Genomic DNA, 19,752 nt, shown 5'->3' on the forward strand with positions numbered 1-19,752 from the left:
TGAGTACCTCTTTAGCACAATATATTTTATACACCAGAAATTAAATATGGAATGTGGTAATAAGAATAACTGACTCAAGGGCCTCTGTCTAACTCAAATATGAAGCAAAAAATACCAAGCGGTGTTGCTCTATGCAATATACTCTACTAAATTATAGTTTGCTCTTTTAATTTACTCAGATTAATACAGGTTTGGCAAAAGCTTCACCTCATTAGAACCAGTGAGCACTTAATACAGCCACTGGATTCCCATCACTAGACACCCAAATGTCACTGGCCTCCCTTGCACATCCCATTTGACATACTCTATTTTTTGGGTGTGTGTTGCAGTTCTCTTAGATCATTGAAAGTGTGTACAGTGTTTAAAAAAAGTTCTGTCACAGTCTCTACTTCATCATTTCATGGCTCATCCATGTGAAAGGTGCCAGACTCAAGAGCACAATATCTGCCAATTTCATCCACATAGCGGTTGCCTCTGGTGGCAAAGTCATTGCCACCCTTGTGAGCAACATCCTTCACTACTGTGATTTCTTTTAGCAATTGCAAGGCTTCCAATAGATTGGAGACATGTAGCCCACTTCTGATGGGAGAGGTCGCTGAGGACATTAAACCTCGCTGTGACCATTACTGCTCGAAGTCACGCACAACCCCAAACTTGTACTGTCTGTTGGGATAAATTGTAAAGTGAGAGCCTTCTGATATACAGCAGGCTCTGGTGAGGGCGAGTGATTCAGCTACTTATGTAAATGTTACATGGCACAGGTAGGATTCCTCCTGTACCCCCCTTTGGGTGCACTCAGCTTAGAATGCAACGTCGGTCACTCAGATGAGATCGGTCAACAAAATGGGTATGATCAGATTCAGACAGGGGTACATCCATTTAAGATCGCTCTGCTTCACATTTTGCTCCATCGCCACTGGTGGCAGGGTTGCGATAATATCCATTGATAGTGTTCAAACCACCATCAGAGCATGTCTTTTTGATGAGGTGGCTGTAAATATCTCTTCATAATTGCTGAACAATCTCTTTCTGGATGGCAGCACCTGGGTTGGGCATAGGTTGCTTTTGGGCTCCTATATATATTCTGAGCATCAAAAAAGGGGCGTCCTCTTGTACACCACATTGAGGTCACCTGATTGGCAGGAGCTCTGGTTTGTTTAGGGCTGCTGCATAACCTTAACCACGTTTTAGGACCATGAGCAAGTGACTAGCATGTGACCAGGGTGATGTCACAACACACAGGACCCAACATTGTCACGTGACCCTCCCTTCACCCCCTCAGAAGTGACGTCACTTCCGAAGAGGCCCCTAGGGGCCCAGAAGTCATGGTAATGGAAGATACTTAACTTCTGGACTGGGACAACTCTCACTTTTTGCTTGATGTGGAAGGCATCCCTCATTACTACTGGTGTGACTGTGTTTGATTGTATGGCTGTGCAAGTTGTACAGTGTTGCTATTTGCAGGGGATGCTGACTGTACACATAGTGTGAAGATTGCTGCCTGTGCTCTGGTAATGTGATGCTGCACACATTGTGAAGGATGTGACTGTTTGATTGTGGGGCTGCAAACATTGTTAAGTTGTGGGTGATGCTGACAGGCTGCATATTGTGTGGCCTAGGGCTTTGCACACATTGTGAATGGTGCTGCTTGTGCTCAGGTCATGTGGTGCTGGAGGTGCACACATTGTGCTGTGAGTTAACTGCCTCAGATTGTAGGAATGCTCAGATTGTGTGGTGTGCTGGTGATACACACATTTTGTGTGTTGCTGACACTATCACAAGTAAGGCCGCACCGGATACTTTGCAGGACAGCTGTCACTCACAGATTGTCTGCCACATGTGTTGTAGGTGCATTGCAGCTGCACAACCGCCTTCAAAAAGTTGCTTTTGTTTTTTTGTGCTTCGCTGGTGAGTGACAGGCCTGTTTTAATGTTATGTTCTGTTATCTGGTATTTATAAAGCACGCGGCTACTCCCAAGAGTATCCCGGCATTAGGAGAAAAAGACCACATAACAGCAAACAGAACATGACCCCACAGCAAAAATCAGTCAGATCCTAATGTTGGAAAAGCCATGTTTTTAGTTTCCTCCTGTATGTAAGCAGGTCCGGTACCTGTCTGAGAGAGAGAGGCAGGCTATTCCAAAGCCAAGAGGCCACCACTTGAAAGGATCTTCACCCTACCCGGTAGAGTAGGACCATTGGAGTAGATGTCAAAAGCTGAGAAGAGGACCTCAAGGTACGTTGAGGTATATAAGGTTGAAATCTTTCCCTAAGGTAGGGGGCTCCAATCTCATGAAAACCTTTGAAGACCAAGACTAGCGCTTCGAAATGAATTATTTACTGCACTGGAAGCCAATGTAGGGAAGACAGAAGGTGGGTCTTGTGAATCCTGGGTCCTGTCAGAAAGATGGCCCTGGCAGCCACATTCTGGATCACCTGCAATCGGCCAAGTAAGTAATCAGGGAAGCCCAAGTACAGGGAGTTTACATAGTCCAGTCTCGAAACTACCAGGGCCTGAACCACTGTTTTCCTGTAAGAGACTGGGAGCAGGGGTAGAAAGTTCCTCAACATTCTAATCACCCCAAAACATGTCCCTGCCAACGATTGGACTTGAGCCTTCATAGAGTGAGCCGCATCCAATTTGACCCCTACATTTTTCACAATGGTAACTGAAGATGCGGGGGGAGACATGTCGAGCGGCCACCAAGTGTACCATGCTTCACACGGACGTGAGCTGAGTAAATAAACGCTGACATTTCAGAGTTACACTTCAGTTGGTTTAGTGTAAGCCAATAAAATACCTCTGAGAGGCAGGTGTTGATCACATTGCCTTTGAACTTGGCCCCCTTCTTGCATGCGAACAACAATTGAGTGTTGTCCGCATACAACACTATTTTTGCACCGTATTTCTTTGCGAGGAGAGCAAGAGAGGCCATATCCAAGTTGAACAATGTTGGGCTCAAGATTGAGCCCTGTGGGACCCCAACATTTGTGGGAAGGATTTCTGCAGTGAAAGGCGGAGACCATATTGTTTATGAACGGTTATTTAGGAAGGAGGTGAACCATCTCAATACCGTGCCTCCGATACCTCCCTTATTAAGTCTTTGCAATAATCTATTGTGTGGCACGGTATCGAAGGCCGCGGAAAGTTCCAACAAAAAGCAATAAAACCACATTGCCTCCTCTATCCAGCGTGGCTTTTATAGTTTCAGCAACTTCTAGCAAGGCCGTTTTGGTGATGAAATTAGCTCCGAAGCCCGACTGGCTCAGGTGCAGAAGATGGTTGTCGTCCACATAAATTGTGGTGACTGTATTGACATATTTCTCCAAGACCTTGGAGAAGAAAGGCAGGAGGGAAATAGGCCTGTAGTTGCTAGCAACCTCAGGGTCTACTTTAGGTTTCTTTAGGAGCGAGTGAATTTTAACTTGTTTCCAGGTTTGCAGCAGGTTTAATCACTTCTGCAATAGAAGCCAGAATTTTTGCTGGACATGGATCTGATGGTGAGCCTGACTTAAGAGATTTCATGAGTGCCAGGCATTGCACCAGAGTGATAGCAGGAATCTTCATAAGGGAGAAATCTGTCTTGCAACAGGCATCAGGGGGCGGGCCTATTGCTGGCTCTAGCGCTGGCAACTGAACTTCGAAAGAGTCCTGGATGATTTTAATTTTATCATGGAAAAAACAGGGCATGTGTCTGGTCCAATCGCTCATGGGAACAAACAGGCAGCCAATTGCCGTGGGAGAGTGGAAGCTTTTTACAATATTAAAAATGACTCAACTTTTATTGCCCATCTGATAGCTTTTTGTGGAGAAGAAAAGTTTCTTTCCCTCGCTGACTTTCCTGTTATTGTCTTTCAACACCTGTTAATAAATGGGTTTGTTAGTAGGTCTGCAATTCCTCTGCCACACTCTTTCAAGGAGTTTACATGCACTTTCACTTTTCTTTAAGGCTTCCGTAAACCAAGGGGCAGAAACTCAGTTTAATTTAGCAGCCCTCGAGGTGGGGGGGGGCTAGTTCAAGGGCCCAAAGTTGCAGCCAATGCTCTAGGGAATGCACATCCCTCTCGAGATTGCCACTAAGGGGAATAGGGAGGAGACTCTGAGAGCACTGCATCGCCTCTGGCAAGATCAATTGGAAGGGCCTAAATCTGCGAGCACAGGTTTTTCCCTGCGGTGGGACCTGTCTGGCTCCCTACATACTTTAAAACCTATCAAAAAGTGGTCTGAACAGGTTAAGGCAAGGGGGACATCTATTTCGATTCGATTCGATGAGAAGTTCTGGTCCAGGGTGTGCCCTTTTTCGTGAGTGGGAAGACAGACATACAGGGTTAGATTAAGTATGTTGAGAGATTCACGCAATCTCACAGGCTCAGGTTCCAAGGGGTTATCCATATTGATATTGAAATCATCAAAGACCAGGCAGTGACTGTATTTGGCAGCAATGGGGGGATAGCGTGGCTGATAGATTCCAAAAATGTCCCCGCCGACACCGGAGGGCGGTAGATTACTACCCACGCGGTGGACTGATGAGCTGAAATGTTCAGAAGCAAATCCAAGCTCTCAGCCCCCTCAATCACCATGATCGGTAAGGAAATGCAGCTGAGGGAGCTCCTAAAAATTAAGGCCACACCACCTCCTCTCCCCATGGGACGATCCTTCCTTAGGATCTGATAGCCCAGGGGAATCACGCTAGCGATAGTTGGGTTGGAGGCGTCAGTTAGCCATGTTTCAGTTAGAAACATCAAATTAGGGGTAGAGTCAGCTAACAGGTCATAGAGTTGAAGCTCATGTTCCTGTATTTAGTAGGAAAGCCTTCAGGTAATTACGTGCACCACCCTGCCGAGCTCTATGTATACCGGTGCTTGGTTTTACATAGCGTTCCCCAGGATTGGGGGAAGCTATCCAGTTGCACTATTCACACACAAGGGGATCATTACTCAACCACAAATGGAGGTGCGCCCTACAGTTCATCTGTCTACGATGTCAAGAAGGCAATCTCTACCATATCTTATCAAGGTAGGCTGCTCTAGAGGTGAACCGGTAGCGTTTCCTGCCCCGGCCGCCTCTGGGACGCTGCGCGCACAAGCAGCGTCCCTTTTTAAAGTGCCCAGCGTGCAACAACTAGACCGCACCATCTTGAAAAAAGATGGGGGTGTCGGTCCAAAAGCCCTTCAGAGTCAGGGTTTGATTCCCCCTCCCTCTCCGATCAAATTCCCAGTTTCAACACAGTTCGCATTCATACAACAGAGCTGATCAGAAAATGGTTAACAATTGTTCAAGAGTATCAGGACATGTGCAAAATAAGCAAAGTTAGCAGCGAGTTCAGCGTGGGACATACAATGATTGCTCTGTTACGGGTCTGGCGTGCTCGCAAAAGCAGACAAAAGCATAAATAATGCCATCCAGCAGACCCATCACAAAGAAAAGGGACCCTGAAGGACACACATGAAAAGTTGGAACCTGCTGCTGTTCTTTTTTCCGCTTTTTTCTCCTGCTTGATTCTGACTAATGGTGCTGTCAGGGTGGGATTCTAGTTCCTCTGGATAATAAGTCAGGATTCCGGAATGTATTCCCTGTCACAAACATGGCAGATGTCAGGGTCAGAAGGGCTCAGGAATGACAGAAACAATACTCCCCTGACAAGCAAATAGCTGCAGAAAGCATGATAAAAAATAATCCTTACTGGCTATAGCCCCGCGTCATCAACGTGTGTCCTGCAAACACATGGAAATTATGACAAAGCTGTCCTGAAAAAGAAGACATGTTCCTTGAAGAGTCAGGCAACAAAATAAGGAACAGCAATGGACAGTACATTTACATGGTTGTATAGCACCATCTAGTGCAGAGATAGATAAGATTCTGCATTGGAAAATGAAGAAGGTATTTATAGGAGGCTTTTATGTAGAAGGAATTGCGCCTGCAGCTGAACTCCACGGAATCTCACTGAGTTTCAAGGCAACTTCACGGAACTCCGCGGAGTAAAACCCAGCAAGTTCCGTCCTCCCCATCTCTTACAGGTTGTTATTGATATTTCATAAGATTGTGGGTGTCTAATGTTAAAATGCTACAACTGAACAGCAACAAGTCCGAGATCATCCTGTTTGGAAGAGCTGAGGAGGTCTGGTCATACGACTGGTGGCCTGTGGAAATAGGATTGTGCCCCACTCCCAAATCATCTGTCAGAAACCTCTGCATTACCATAGACGCCCCCTTGTCCATGAAGCCCCATATAGATCAGGTTCTTGAGGTCTGCTACGGCATCATGCGCAGTCTCCGTAAGATTTTTGAGTGGCTCCCTATTGAGGCTAGGAAACCACTGGTGCAGGGCCTTATCGTTAGCCGTTTGGACTACGGAAATGCCCTGTTTACTGCCCTGAATGCTAATTTGCTCTTTAAGCTTCAGATCCTTCAGAAGACGGCACCTAGGCTTGTCCTTAATCTCCCCAGTAGATCCTCATCTATCTCGAACCTACGGACTCTTCACTGGCTCCCAATCCGCCAGAGAGGTCACTTTAAAATCTTAAGCCTGGTCCATAAGACAATGCATGACGCCGGCCCTAACTACCTAAACAACAAGCTCCCTAGGTACATTCCTGGTAGATCTCTAAGGTCTAAATTCCTCCTTGCCCAGCCCCGTTTTCGGACTCTGCCCAACCGGTGGCCGTTCTTTTTCCTATCTTGCCCCAATGTTGTAGAACAAACTACCAGTCCATGTCTCATCCATAACTGATCACAAATGCTTCCGTAAAAAACTGAAAACCTGGCTTTTCCCCCCTCCCACCAACTAGCCGCAGTGCACCGTCCCTGTCTTCCATTCTTTAGATGCTAGCGCCTTGATACCTTGCGGTGAACTGTACGCTATATAAGAGTGTATGACTATGACTATGACTATGTGACGCATCGTATTTAATAGAGCTCATAGTCACTACTTGTTGCTAGCACAACCCTGTGTACACATTGTCCCTTTGAGTAGAATCTCAAATTTTTTAAACGTTAGAGAAAGCAATTGCCTAAAAAACTAGAAATCAGAATTATCATACCTTTTAAACAAGTTTTCCCAACCCATCGTGGAGTCACCAATGGACCAAGTGCAAGCTAAATTCCCCAAAGGGACCAAAAAACTCGACAATTACTGTTGTGAATTGGCCAAACCTAGGCTCACGCATTTCTCTGGCCAGAGGCGGGAACATTTGACCCCACATAATATTGCACACATGAACATATGAATCGATCATATAAAAGAGGAAAGGGAGGGCTCACTAAGAGGCCCTACTAAGACTACTGCAAAAACCCCAGTACAGAGATCTAGGCCTAAATCCATTGTTTTTCTGCTCACAATGCCATTCCAGTTTGAACCCAGCCATATGCAAATCGGTCTTGACCCTGTGCTCCATGGGAACTGTCCAGCCCGAACTGGCAACCCAGGTCCTCCCTGGACTGGAAACAAGCATCCAAGGACCGGTTTCGGGCTTTCAGCCCTCATCTGACTGGATAGCTTGATTCCAGTGGCATGGAGAGCACGGGACTCACGTCTGAGCATACCCGTCCCACTAGGGGTGACAAATGCAAAAACAACAGGTGACGGACAGAATGCAGAACAATGTCATACATTCACCCCAGTACAGAGATATGGGCCTAAATCCATCGTTTTTTTGCTCACCATGCCATTCCAGTTTGAACCCAGTCATATGAAAATCAGTCTTGACCCTGTACCCCATGGGAACAGTCCAGCTCGAACTGCCAAGCCAGGTCCTCCCTGGACTGGAAACAAGCATCCAAGGACCGGTTTCGGGCTTTCAGCCCTCATCAGCCTGGATAGCTTGATTCCACTGGCATAAAGAGCACGGGACTCACGTCTGAGCATACCCATCCCACTCGGGGTGGCAAATGCAAAAACAACAGGTGACGGACAGAATGCAGAACAATGTCATACATTCACCCCAGTACAGAGTTCTGGGCCTAAATCCATAATTTTTTTGCTCACCATGCCATTCCAGTTTGAAGTCAGCCATATGCAAATCAGTCTTGACCCTGTGTCCCATGGGAACAGTCCAGCCCGAACTGCAAAGCCAGGTCCTCCCTGGACTGGAAACAAGCATCCAAGGACCGGTTTCGGGCTTTCAGCCCTCATCAGCCTGGATAGCTTGATTCCATTGGCATGGGGAGCACGGGACTCACGTCTGAGCATACCCGTCCCACTCGGGGCGACAAATGCAAAAACAACAGGTGATGGACAGAATGCAGAACAATGTCATACATTCACCCCAGTTCAGAGATCTAGGCCTAAATCCATAGTTTTTTTGGTCACCATGCCATTCCAGTATGAACCCAGCCATATGCAAATCAGTCTTGAGTCTGACCCTGTGCTTCATGGGAACAGTCCAGCCCGAACTGCCAAGCCAGGTCCTCCCCGGACTGGAAGCAAGCATCCAAGGACCCGTAACGGTGCCACTGGAGTAAAGCTATACTGGCTGAAGACATGGCTTGGCAGTTCGGTCTGGACTGTTCCCATGAGGCACAGGGTCAAGCCTCATAGAATTGTACTGTGACTACAATGTCACCTAAAAACATGTCACAAGCAGAGAATTATCAGTCGGTGTCAGTCCCCACAGAATACACATCCCCAAACCACAATCAGAACAACGCAACCGCACAGTACAGTCAGCCTCAGAGAAATCAGGGAGCAGACATCCCCCCACAGCAGTGACTGGGAGGCTGCACAAAGACCGTGGCTACAGTCCCCACAGAGAGGTGTATAACTGTCTGGGGAGGCAGTGCACTTGCACCAGTATTTGGATACCTACATAAGTGCCTTAAAGACTTCAATGAGACCCAGTTGCTCAAGAGCACAGACTACAGGCTGTTTTGAAAAACACATTTTTACAAAACAACTCTTTAAGAATTAATTTTAGTACCCCACACCCAGATGGCAAACAACAACCTCGGACAGCATCTCACGACCTGCAAATGTTTTGTAGGTTATGTGTTTATGTATTTTTGTACACTGACTGTTTAGAATGGGTGATTGCGTGCCCATCTGAAACTAGAAATCTGCCTAGTCGTATGGAATCTATCTTGACACTCTTACATTGCTTGCTTAGGGACCTCTCTGACCTCACTTACATGGAACCAAACACTGGCATTCCACATGCATTACATTGCACATTTCTATACAACACGTGGTATCAGCACATGACCTCCGTAGCCACCCAAATGACTAACAGGTCATGCTACATTTGTTCGCTGATACCCCACGCTTTAGTGGCAGATTGACCTCGCTTATCCCAGGTGATAGCCCACGAAAAAGCTAAATATTTCAATCCCCCTGTATCTGTCAAGAGTTAGGGCCCAGATACAACCTAATAGAATAGAACCTCACAGAGCAGTAGTAAATATCACCCGGTATGACACCAACCCTACAGCACTAGAACCTAACGATATTCATGCCAAGCGAGACCGGATGCTCTGATGGGGGAGATATGGGACGATACTGTGTGGTCCTGAGACTTCATAGAAAAGAGGTTCTTGGAAGTAGCAAAACCACCACACCAGCGCTCAAATATATCCACTCCTGCCTCGGTCTGTGGTCTTAGGGTGACCATTAGTATATATGGGTCAACCTTTTTGGACACCACATGGACCCCTGAGATGAAATTCCATGAAATTCCAGTGTAGGGTCATTTAACCATGATGATGCTAGGGAAAGGCAATTCTAGGGGAAGGGCCAAACACCAGCATAGCACACCCCGTGCCAGGAGAGTGTGATGTGTGATGTGACATGATGTGATATGATATGATATGATATGTGACATATGATAAATGATATGATATTATATTTAATTTATATCGCACACAGCTACTCCAAGGAGTGTCTCAGAGCAAAAGCAGCAAGGTCGGAAATTAAAAGACTTAGGCTTGAACAAAAAACAGGTTTTAAGTTTCGTCTTAAACATTGCTATGTCCCTCATGGTCCGCAGCTCCAGTGGAAGCTAATTCCATGCTGTCCAGCTCTGTTACACTAGAGATCTTCTTCCTGCTTTTTCTTACTGAATCCTGGGAATCTCTGCCAGATGTCTATTGGCGGATCTAAGCTCTCTTGTAGGGTTATGAAAGCTGAGTCTGGTTCTGAGGTAGGAGGGCCCGTTTGATATAAAGCATCATGTACCAATACGAGAGCCTTACATTTGACTCTTTCCCTGACAGGCAGGCAATGAAGTGCAGGTAGATGTGGCATAAAATGTGTTCGTATGGGTACATTTAACACGAGCCGGGCCGCCACATTCAGGATCGCTTGGACTTTGTCCATTAGGTGCTCTGGTAAGCCAATGTATAATGCATTACATACTCGATTCTGGATGTTATCAGTGCCTGGATGACCGTTTTCTTTGCTGAAAATCCATAATCCCAAAACAGTTGCCTACCGACATTTTTACTTGAGGTCTAAAGGACAGCCTTGAATCAAATTTAATACCCAGATTTTCAATGGACTCAAATGTAATGAGGGTATAACATCTGTTTCTCTTCATTACATTTGAGTTGAGCCCTTGCTAACGAATTAGAAATGCAGCCAGGCAAGTTTTAATATTCAGCCCTTCAGCTCAGCTCCCTTGTTCCAAGGGAAAAGCAATTGTGTATCATCTGCATAGGAGATCACTTTCTCTCCCATTTCTTCTGCTTGTTGAGCAATAGGGGTAAGATATAAAATAAAAATTGTGGGGCTTAGGGCAGAGCCCCGAGGGACCCCTGTAAATACCTCACATGTATTGACGGTGCATTGGGGAATCCAAACTTGTTGGTTCCTCTTTCTGAAGAATGATGTTAGTCAGTCCAGGGCCTGACCTGTAACTCCAATGGCCGGACGACGATCCAACAGCATCGTGTGGGGGACTGTATTGAATGCTGTTGATATGTCAAGCACAATCAATACAGCCGCTCCGCCTGCATCCAGGGTTCCTCTGTTATATTCTGATGCCTCCACCAGTTTCTGTTCTGTATCAGTCTCTAAAGCATGACTGACTAGAGTGAAGCAAAATATTTGCTTTGAAAAGCTGGACAACTGTATATTCACATATTTCTCAAAAATTTTAGATCGGGCAGGTCAATGGAATGACGCAGGCCCCTGCTGTGCGGAGGGCCAACGCGCTGCAGGGGGCACCCTTAGCAAAGTACGCAGGCCTGAGAGCTCTAGATAAGATCTGGAGTGGGGGCCCCCACATGTACCTTGCAGGGGTGCCCCCTCAACTTTCGTTATGCCACTGGGACAGGTATCAGGGAAACAGGCCTGTAATTAGCCAGAAATGCTGGATCTGCTGCCGAATTTTGCATAAGTGGAAGAATCATTGCCCGCTTCCACACGCTAGGGACTGAAGCTGTCCTTATTGCTGTATTCAAAAAAATTACCCACCGGATAGGTTCAGGGGCGAGTAGGTTCCAAGTAAGCATGGGCGGAAAATCCGTTACGCTCGCGGATTTTGCGGATTTTTGGGAAATTCGCAATCCGCGAGATTTGCGAATTTCCCGCAAAATCCGCAAATTCGCACATAGCGGATTTTTTTTGCGTCTCGCGTCGTTGGTGATACAATTTTTGCGGCGCGGGGCGTTTATCATCGTTTGCCGAGTTGTTTTTCTCGATATTTTGCGAGTGCTGCGCCATTTTGGATCTTGCTGTGTGATCCCGCGGGAATTTGGCGAGCGCGATTACGTCATCGCGGCTTGCCAACTTGCACAGCGAGACTTTGTCAACGCGAGTACGGCGAGATCACGTCTCGCGGTACTTCGCAATTGCGAGATTTGAGATGCGGCGAGCAGCAACAATCTCGCAGAAGCGAAAATATCAAATATGCAATTCTGCACAAGAAATCCACCAGCAAGCAGCATAAACCTTCTTGAAATGATGATTTTTATCTGAATAACTCCTTAGGTTGACATTTGCCTGCACTTTTTTAGCGAGGAGTCCATTTTGGGGAGGGGGGAGGGGGGTGGGAGGAAGGAAGTGCCCCACAGTCTTCAACTTCCTGTTCCTGTCCAGCAGGCTCCTCCCAGTGCTTTGTCCATCTCCTGGTCACTTTTCATTTGGATCTGGAGCTGGGAGGATTACTTTTTGTGGATGCTGCTGGATATTTGGATTTGAGGCCTTTTTGACTTTCTTTGGATCACTGTTGGATTAGAAATTTTACAAGTAAGTTTGTTTGGGGCATTACAGTTGCTGCAACTAAAATTTTGGAATTTTCGATTTTTGGGCTGTTTTGGGGCCTTTTGCCCAGGGGTACTCAGTGGTGGGTGGACTGAGTCTTTCTGTGGGTTGTCTTGAACTTAAACATCATGGAGGGCATGGATGGATTGGGATTGTGCTGATTTTTCAGTGATTTCCGTTTTTTGGGCCTGTACTTGTGGCCTTTTCACCAGGGGTATTTGAGTCTAGCATGGGCCTAGTCTTTCTGTGGGCTGTCTTGAACTTAAACATCATGGAGGGCATGGATGGATTGGGATTGTGCTGATTTTTCAGTGATTTTCGTTTTTTGGGCCTGTACTTGTGGCCTTTTCACCAGGGCAGGGTATTTGAGTCTAGCATGGGCCTAGTCTTTCTGTGGGCTGTCTTGAACTTAAACATCATGGAGGCCATGGATGGAATGGGATTGTGCTGATTTTGCAGTGTTTTTCGATTTTTGGGGGTGTTCATGAGGAGGGACAGGCCATGTGGCTGGTGGCCATTTTGAGTGCTGCTACAGGCACTGGCAGTGTGCTGGGAGAGGCAAGTGGCCATTTTGAATGCAGGCTTTGTTGTTAGGCCTGCAACCATTTTGCCTACTTTTCAACCTTTATGCCCAGGCCAGGGTAGTGAGTCTTGCATGGGCCTAGTCTTTCTGTGGGTTGTCTTGAATTTAAACATCATGGAGGGCATGGATGGATTGGGATTGTGCTGATTTTTCAGTGATTTTCGTTTTTTGGGCCTGTACTTGTGGCCTTTTCACCAGGGGTATTTGAGTCTAGCATGGGCCTAGTCTTTCTGTGGGCTGCCTTGAACTTAAACATCATGGAGGGCATGGATGGATTGGGATTGTGCTGATTTTTCAGTGATTTTCGTTTTTTGGGCCTGTACTTGTGGCCTTTTCACCAGGGCAGGGTATTTGAGTCTAGCATGGGCCTAGTCTTTCTGTGGGCTGTCTTGAACTTAAACATCATGGAGGCCATGGATGGAATGGGATTGTGCTGATTTTGCAGTGTTTTTCGATTTTTGGGAGTGTTCATGAGGAGGGACAGGCCATGTGGCTGGTGGCCATTTTGAGTGCTGATTCAGGCACTGGCCATGTGCTGGGAGAGGCAAGTGGCCATTTTGAACGCAGGCTTTGTTGTTAGGCCTGCAACCATTTTGCCTACTTTTCAACCTTTATGCCCAGGGTAGTGAGTCTTGCATGGGCCTAGTCTTTCTGTGGGTTGTCTTGAATTTAAACATCATGGAGGGCATGGATGGATTGGGATTGTGCTGATTTTTCAGTGATTTTCGTTTTTTGGGCCTGTACTTGTGGCCTTTTCACCAGGGGTATTTGAGTCTAGCATGGGCCTAGTCTTTCTGTGGGCTGTCTTGAACTTAAACATCATGGAGGCCATGGATGGAATGGGATTGTGCTGATTTTTCAGTGATTTTCGTTTTTTGGGCCTGTACTTGTGGCCTTTTCACCAGGGGTATTTGAGTCTAGCATGGGCCTAGTCTTTCTGTGGGCTGTCTTGAACTTAAACATCATGGAGGGCATGGATGGATTGGGATTGTGCTGATTTTTCAGTGATTTTCGTTTTTTGGGCCTGTACTTGTGGCCTTTTCACCAGGGCAGGGTATTTGAGTCTAGCATGGGCCTAGTCTTTCTGTGGGCTGTCTTGAACTTAAACATCATGGAGGCCATGGGTGGAATGGGATTGTGCTGATTTTGCAGTGTTTTTCTTTTTTTGGGGGTGTTTATGAGGAGGGACAGGCCATGTGGCTGGTGGCCATTTTGAGTGCTGCTACAGGCACTGGCCATGTGCTGGGAGAGGCAAGTGGCCATTTTGAATGCAGGCTTTGTTGTTAGGCCTGCAACCATTTTGCCTACTTTTCAACCTTTATGCCCAGGCCAGGGTAGTGAGTCTTGCATGGGCCTAGTCTTTCTGTGGGTTGTCTTGAATTTAAACATCATGGAGGGCATGGATGGATTGGGATTGTGCTGATTTTTCAGTGATTTTCGTTTTTTGGGCCTGTACATGTGGCCTTTTCACCAGGGGTATTTGAGTCTAGCATGGGCCTAGTCTTTCTGTGGGCTGTCTTGAACTTAAACATCATGGAGGGCATGGATGGATTGGGATTGTGCTGATTTTTCAGTGATTTTCGTTTTTTGGGCCTGTACTTGTGGCCTTTTCACCAGGGGTATTTGAGTATAGCATGGGCCTAGTCTTTCTGTGGGCTGTCTTGAACTTAAACATCATGGAGGGCATGGATGGATTGGGATTGTGCTGATTTTTCAGTGATTTTCGTTTTTTGGGGCTGTACTTGTGGCCTTTTCACCAGGGCAGGGTATTTGAGTCTAGCATGGGCCTAGTCTTTCTGTGGGCTGTCTTGAACTTAAACATCATGGAGGGCATGGATGGAATGGGATTGTGCTGATTTTGCAGTGTTTTTCGATTTTTTTTGAGGTGTACACTGAACTGATGTTCCTCTGTCTTCCATTGTTTTTAGATGCACAAGACTCAAGAGAAGAAGTCCTGCAGCGGTGTGTGTGTGCAGCATAACGTCACGCGACGTCATGTCTGGCCTCAGACAACTCTACAATTCGTGCAACTGCGGCCTGCTGTCTGACCTGCTCTGAAGAAGATGGCCCCAAAAAAAGTTCTCCGTAGCTCCTGTAGCAAGAAAGTTGCTAGTAAGGAGCAGAAGAAGCAAGTTACCAAGGAGGCTGGTGTGCCACCCGCCATGTTTTTTGGGAGCAGAAAAAAAAGTACGCCTGCAGCAGCAGGATCTGCTGGGGACCAAGCTGGGAGCAGCACCCCTGCTCCATTGGGTTCAGTGCCTCCACCACCACGCCAACTTAAGTCAAAGCCCTTGAGTGCTTCAGAGGCAGTCAGTGTACTTCTCCAATCACCATCGACCAGTGATGTTGGCTCATCGCAAGAAAGTAGCAGCAATGTCCCTGAATCAACACAGGTTGTTGTAACTCATCTGACAAGTGTTGAACAACCACAGCCGCAACAACAACACCATGTGCAAGTACACGCCCAAGTACATGTGGAAGGAGAGGCAGCAAAAGGAGATGCGCAAGCAAAGGTTCATGGAGGTTCACAAGTGCCCACAATAGTTGTTCCTCCCGAAGTAGGGGCACATCAGGAAATCGACAATGAAGCCGAGGTATTGGAAGCCACTCCTCCTGATGATCATTCATTGTCTTCCACATCCCTAGCAAGGAAAAGATCAAGGGGGGTGTCTTCATCTTCTTCAAGCCCACCTCCTTCTGATGCAAGTGATCCGTCTTGGGAACCACAACTGCGGTCTGACAGTGAGGCACACCATGATCTGACAAAGGTACCTAAGCGTAAAAGGAAGGTCTTCGAAAAACTCATAGCTATGGATTGTGATGAGGCTCAACAAGAAGTGACAGATACTGCTGGTGATGAAGCCTCTCACGATGACGACGAGCCAGTCATCACAAAGGTCACTGCAGCCCCACCGGGCATGCAGCAAAGAGACATTTTGACCCTATCCCGAGAAGCTGCTGAGCGTGATGATGATGTCGACGAGGAGGCAATGGAAATGGAATCATTAGATTTGGAGTTAAGTAGTACACCAAAACCTACCGCTTCCATATTTCTTCCTCGCAAGAAGGTACCCACCTCGACCTCAATTCGTGGTGGTGAAAGTGCAAAACGTACTGAAGTTCGGCAATCCACATCCTCCACTTCATCTGGCATTAGAAGCAGGACCACCGCCACCAGTATCGCCACCTCCTCCGGCCCCCAAAGACATTTCAAGTCTCCAGTTTGGGACTTCTTTAGTGTTTGCCCAAAAATGGAAAACGTAGCCATTTGTAGCATTTGTAAGCTTCGAGTTGGTCGTGGTAAGCTTGGTTCTAACTATGGTACCGGAGGCCAGAGAGGTCATCTTAAGAGAGCGCACCCTGTCCAATGGTTTCCGCACCTAGAGGCGTTTAAGCAAGCCGGAATTGCACGTAATGAAAACGTTGATTTTTCATCTGATGATGACGAGGAGGAAGAAGACGATTCAAACACTTCACTTACACCCAGTACCCCTGTCAGCAGCAAACCCCATGTGAGGCACACTAAGAGTGTGGGAGAGAGTGAGACATCAATGCGGAAAAGTTCATCAGCGAGCGTAACTGTGTCGAAGATATCATCATCATCCCGTAAATCCTTGGTCCAGGGCAACATTAAAAAGATGTTGTTTACAGAAGCGCAATATGAACGCAACCACCCACTGACGCGTCTGTATAACACTAAGCTGGCTAAAATGCTAGCTCTGGACCTTCTCCCTTTTTCTTTTGTAGAAGGGGTTGGTTTTCTAGAATTAGTGGCAGCGCTCTGCCCTAAATGGAAGGTTCCTAGCCGGTTCTATTTTGCCCGAGTTGCGGTTCCAGCACTACATGAAGATGTTCTGAAGGTGATTGGGGCAGCTTTGCAGAAGAGTGCTGTTCACACTATACATCTGACAACAGACATGTGGACCAGTGGCGCAGGCTCTGATTACATGTGCATCACTGCACACTGGGTCTTTTTTTCAGGGGCTAAAGCAAAGCTAAACGCAGGTGTTGACGCGGACATTGTTTTTAAAGCTGCTCGGAAACATGCAACACTAGCCATGTTTGGTTTGGAGAAACGCCACACAGCAGAAAACATTTTGGATGTCTTTAACCCAAAGGTCCTTAAGTGGCTGTCCCCAAAAAAACGCCAGGTTGGTTATGTTTCCACGGACAATGGCGCCAATATAGTTAAGGCCATGAGGCTGGGTGACTATTTCAGAGTGCCGTGTTTGGCGCACTGTATAAACCTGGTTGTCCAAAAATTCTTGGGTAATAAAGGCAGTGCAGCGTACAGTGTATTGGACACCTGCCAAAAAATGTGCAAGCATTTCAGCCATTCTTTTAAGGCCCGGAAGCAGCTGAGGAGCCTGCTATATCAACGTCAAATGCCAGTGAAAGCACTCATCCAGGAGGTGGTAACACGTTGGAACTCAACCTTCTACATGCTTGAGCGTCTGTATGAGCAGTATAAGGAACTCGATCAATATTTCCTTACAGAGGGTACAGAGGAGCTGAGGATGGGTTCGGCACAATGGAACTTAGTTCAAAGCCTGACACGCATGCTTCGTCCTTTTGAGTTCTTCACGCGTGCAGTCAGCAAGGAGGACTCTAATTTGGGAAAAGCTATCCCATTGTTGTACATGCTGGAGGACCAACTGAAGGAGGTGTGTTCTGTGTTTGAAAAAGATGAAAAAAAACAAGACTCTTTGCTTCTGGCTGAGAAATTATTAGAGCTCCTACAAGGTGATGAACGTCTTAAAAAGATCCACTCAGAAGAGCATTACATTTGTGCTACTATTCTGGATCCACGCTACAAAAAGGCGTTGGCAGGCCAAGCATTCTTTCCTTTTGATGATGAACATGTTCCAAAGTACAAACGTTGGCTAGCCTTGTCAGCCAAGAGGTTTGAAAGAGAACGGCTGGAAATTGAAGGAAATGGCAGTACATCAGCAGGCCATCCCCAGTCAAAACAATCCACTTCTGCACCTGTGGCTGTGGCACAAGTGACCTCTCAGCCGTTAAAGACACCGGCAACCGGATCATCTGCACGAGACACAACAGAAACATTGGAGGCTGAAGAAGATTGGCTAGCTCTGCGTGGGTTTGGTTCTCAAAAGGTCAGAGGCACAGCAAGAGCTAAGCAAAGTGGAGGAACCTTGGATGAGGACCTTGAGTCGATGGTGAAGGACTATCTGAATGACTCAACAGAGGTCTATGTTAATTCTGACCCATTGGCGTATTGGCATGGGAAAAAAGAATTGTGGCCACAGCTCACCAACCTGGCTTTAAACTACTTGTCTTGCCCACTCGCAAGCGTGTCTTCTGAACGGGTTTTCAGTGCTGCTGGTGGCATTGTAACTCCCAAACGGAGCCGCCTCTCGCCCAAAAATGTGGAGAGGTTAACAATGATCAAGATGAATCAGCACCTCATACCACCAGATTTCAGAGTACGAGAAAGCGTGCCGGATGAAGAGGAGGTGGCCAGCAACATAGATGAGGGAATTTCTACTCTGTCAGGTGACACTGAGCTCACCCTGCCTGAATTCGCAGAGTATGATGACGAAGCCTTATTCTTATTCCTGGACCGTGATACCGAGCCCTGAAAATGAGACAACGAATCAATAACTTTCTTTTTCGTCCTTATTCACTTTTATTCCTGTGTGTCTGTCTTTCTTTGTTGTGCACAGTTAATATATTTCAAACATTAATCAGATAATCACAAAATCAAGCCCATCAGCAGAACTGTCTTCACTGGTTTGCTAATTGATTTGAAGTTGCCGCAGTCTGCATTCCTCAGGTTCACAAGTTCAGAAGAACATGCTCCTCTATCCTCCTCCTCCAGACTCCTATTTCCATCAAACCAGAGGGCTGGTTTACGCCCAATGAAGAAAGACTCAGCACTTGTGGGGGTGTTGTTGTACCTCTTTGCAGGTGAGTTGAGGGCTCTGGGACCATTGTTGGGAAGCTCTAATACCGGATAAAAGTGGTTTGGACCAAATCCCAGGCGGAAAATATTTTGTGTTTTTGATGACTTGCTTGCCTTTGAGGTGCTCTTAGGGGGGTTCCGTCTGTTTGTGGGTGAGTTTCGTGGTCTGGGAGCACTGCTGGGACACTCTAATCTTGATTGCATTTGCTTTTCAGGAAATCCGTTGTGGCAACCCCGACTTATGGCCTAGCTACGCAGCGCGTTTGGACCGAAGGCCGAGAAATATTGCAAGTATGAGATTTTGCTTTTGGCCTGTTTGGGGGTGTTATGCTTCTTGGCGGGTGGGTTGGCGGGTCTTGGGGCATTCCTGGGAAGGTCTAATACCGGGTAGAAGTGGTTGGGACAAAATCCAGGCCGATTTTATTTGGCTATTTCTGACATTTTGCTCAATGTAGCGTTTTCGGGGGCCTGTTTGGGGGGCTTCCTGGTGTTTGTGGGTGAGTTTAGGGGTTTGGGAGCACTGCTGGGACACTCTAATCTTGATTGCATTTGCTTTTCAGGAAATCCGTCGTGGCAACCCTGACTTATGGCCTAGCTACGTAGCGCGTTTGGACCGAAGGCCGAGAAATATTGCAAGTATGAGATTTTGCTTATGGCCTGTTTGGGGGTGTTATGCTTCTTGGCGGGTGGGTTGGCGGGTCTTGGGGCATTCCTGGGAAGGTCTAATACCGGGTAGAAGTGGTTGGGACAAAATCCAGGCCGATTTCTTTTGGGCTATTACTGACATTTGGCTCAATGTAGCGTTTTCGGGGGCCTGTTTGTGGGGCTTCCTGGTGTTTGTGGGTGGGTTTCGGGGTCTGGGCGCACTGCTGGCTATATATACTTTACTTTGCAAGAGGTTTGAAGCAAATCCATGGTGGCAGAGGGGAGTTAGGGCCTAGCTGAAGAGCGCGCGCGGAGTGATTTGGGAAATTTGTGAAAAATTGACAAAGTCCCCATTTTTATACTTTTGCTCTTTGGCTGTTTGGGGGTCTTCTACTCGTTTTCTC

This window comes from Lissotriton vulgaris, unplaced genomic scaffold (assembly GCF_964263255.1).
Source record: "Lissotriton vulgaris unplaced genomic scaffold, aLisVul1.2 SCAFFOLD_1058, whole genome shotgun sequence".
NCBI lineage: Eukaryota > Metazoa > Chordata > Amphibia > Caudata > Salamandridae > Lissotriton > Lissotriton vulgaris.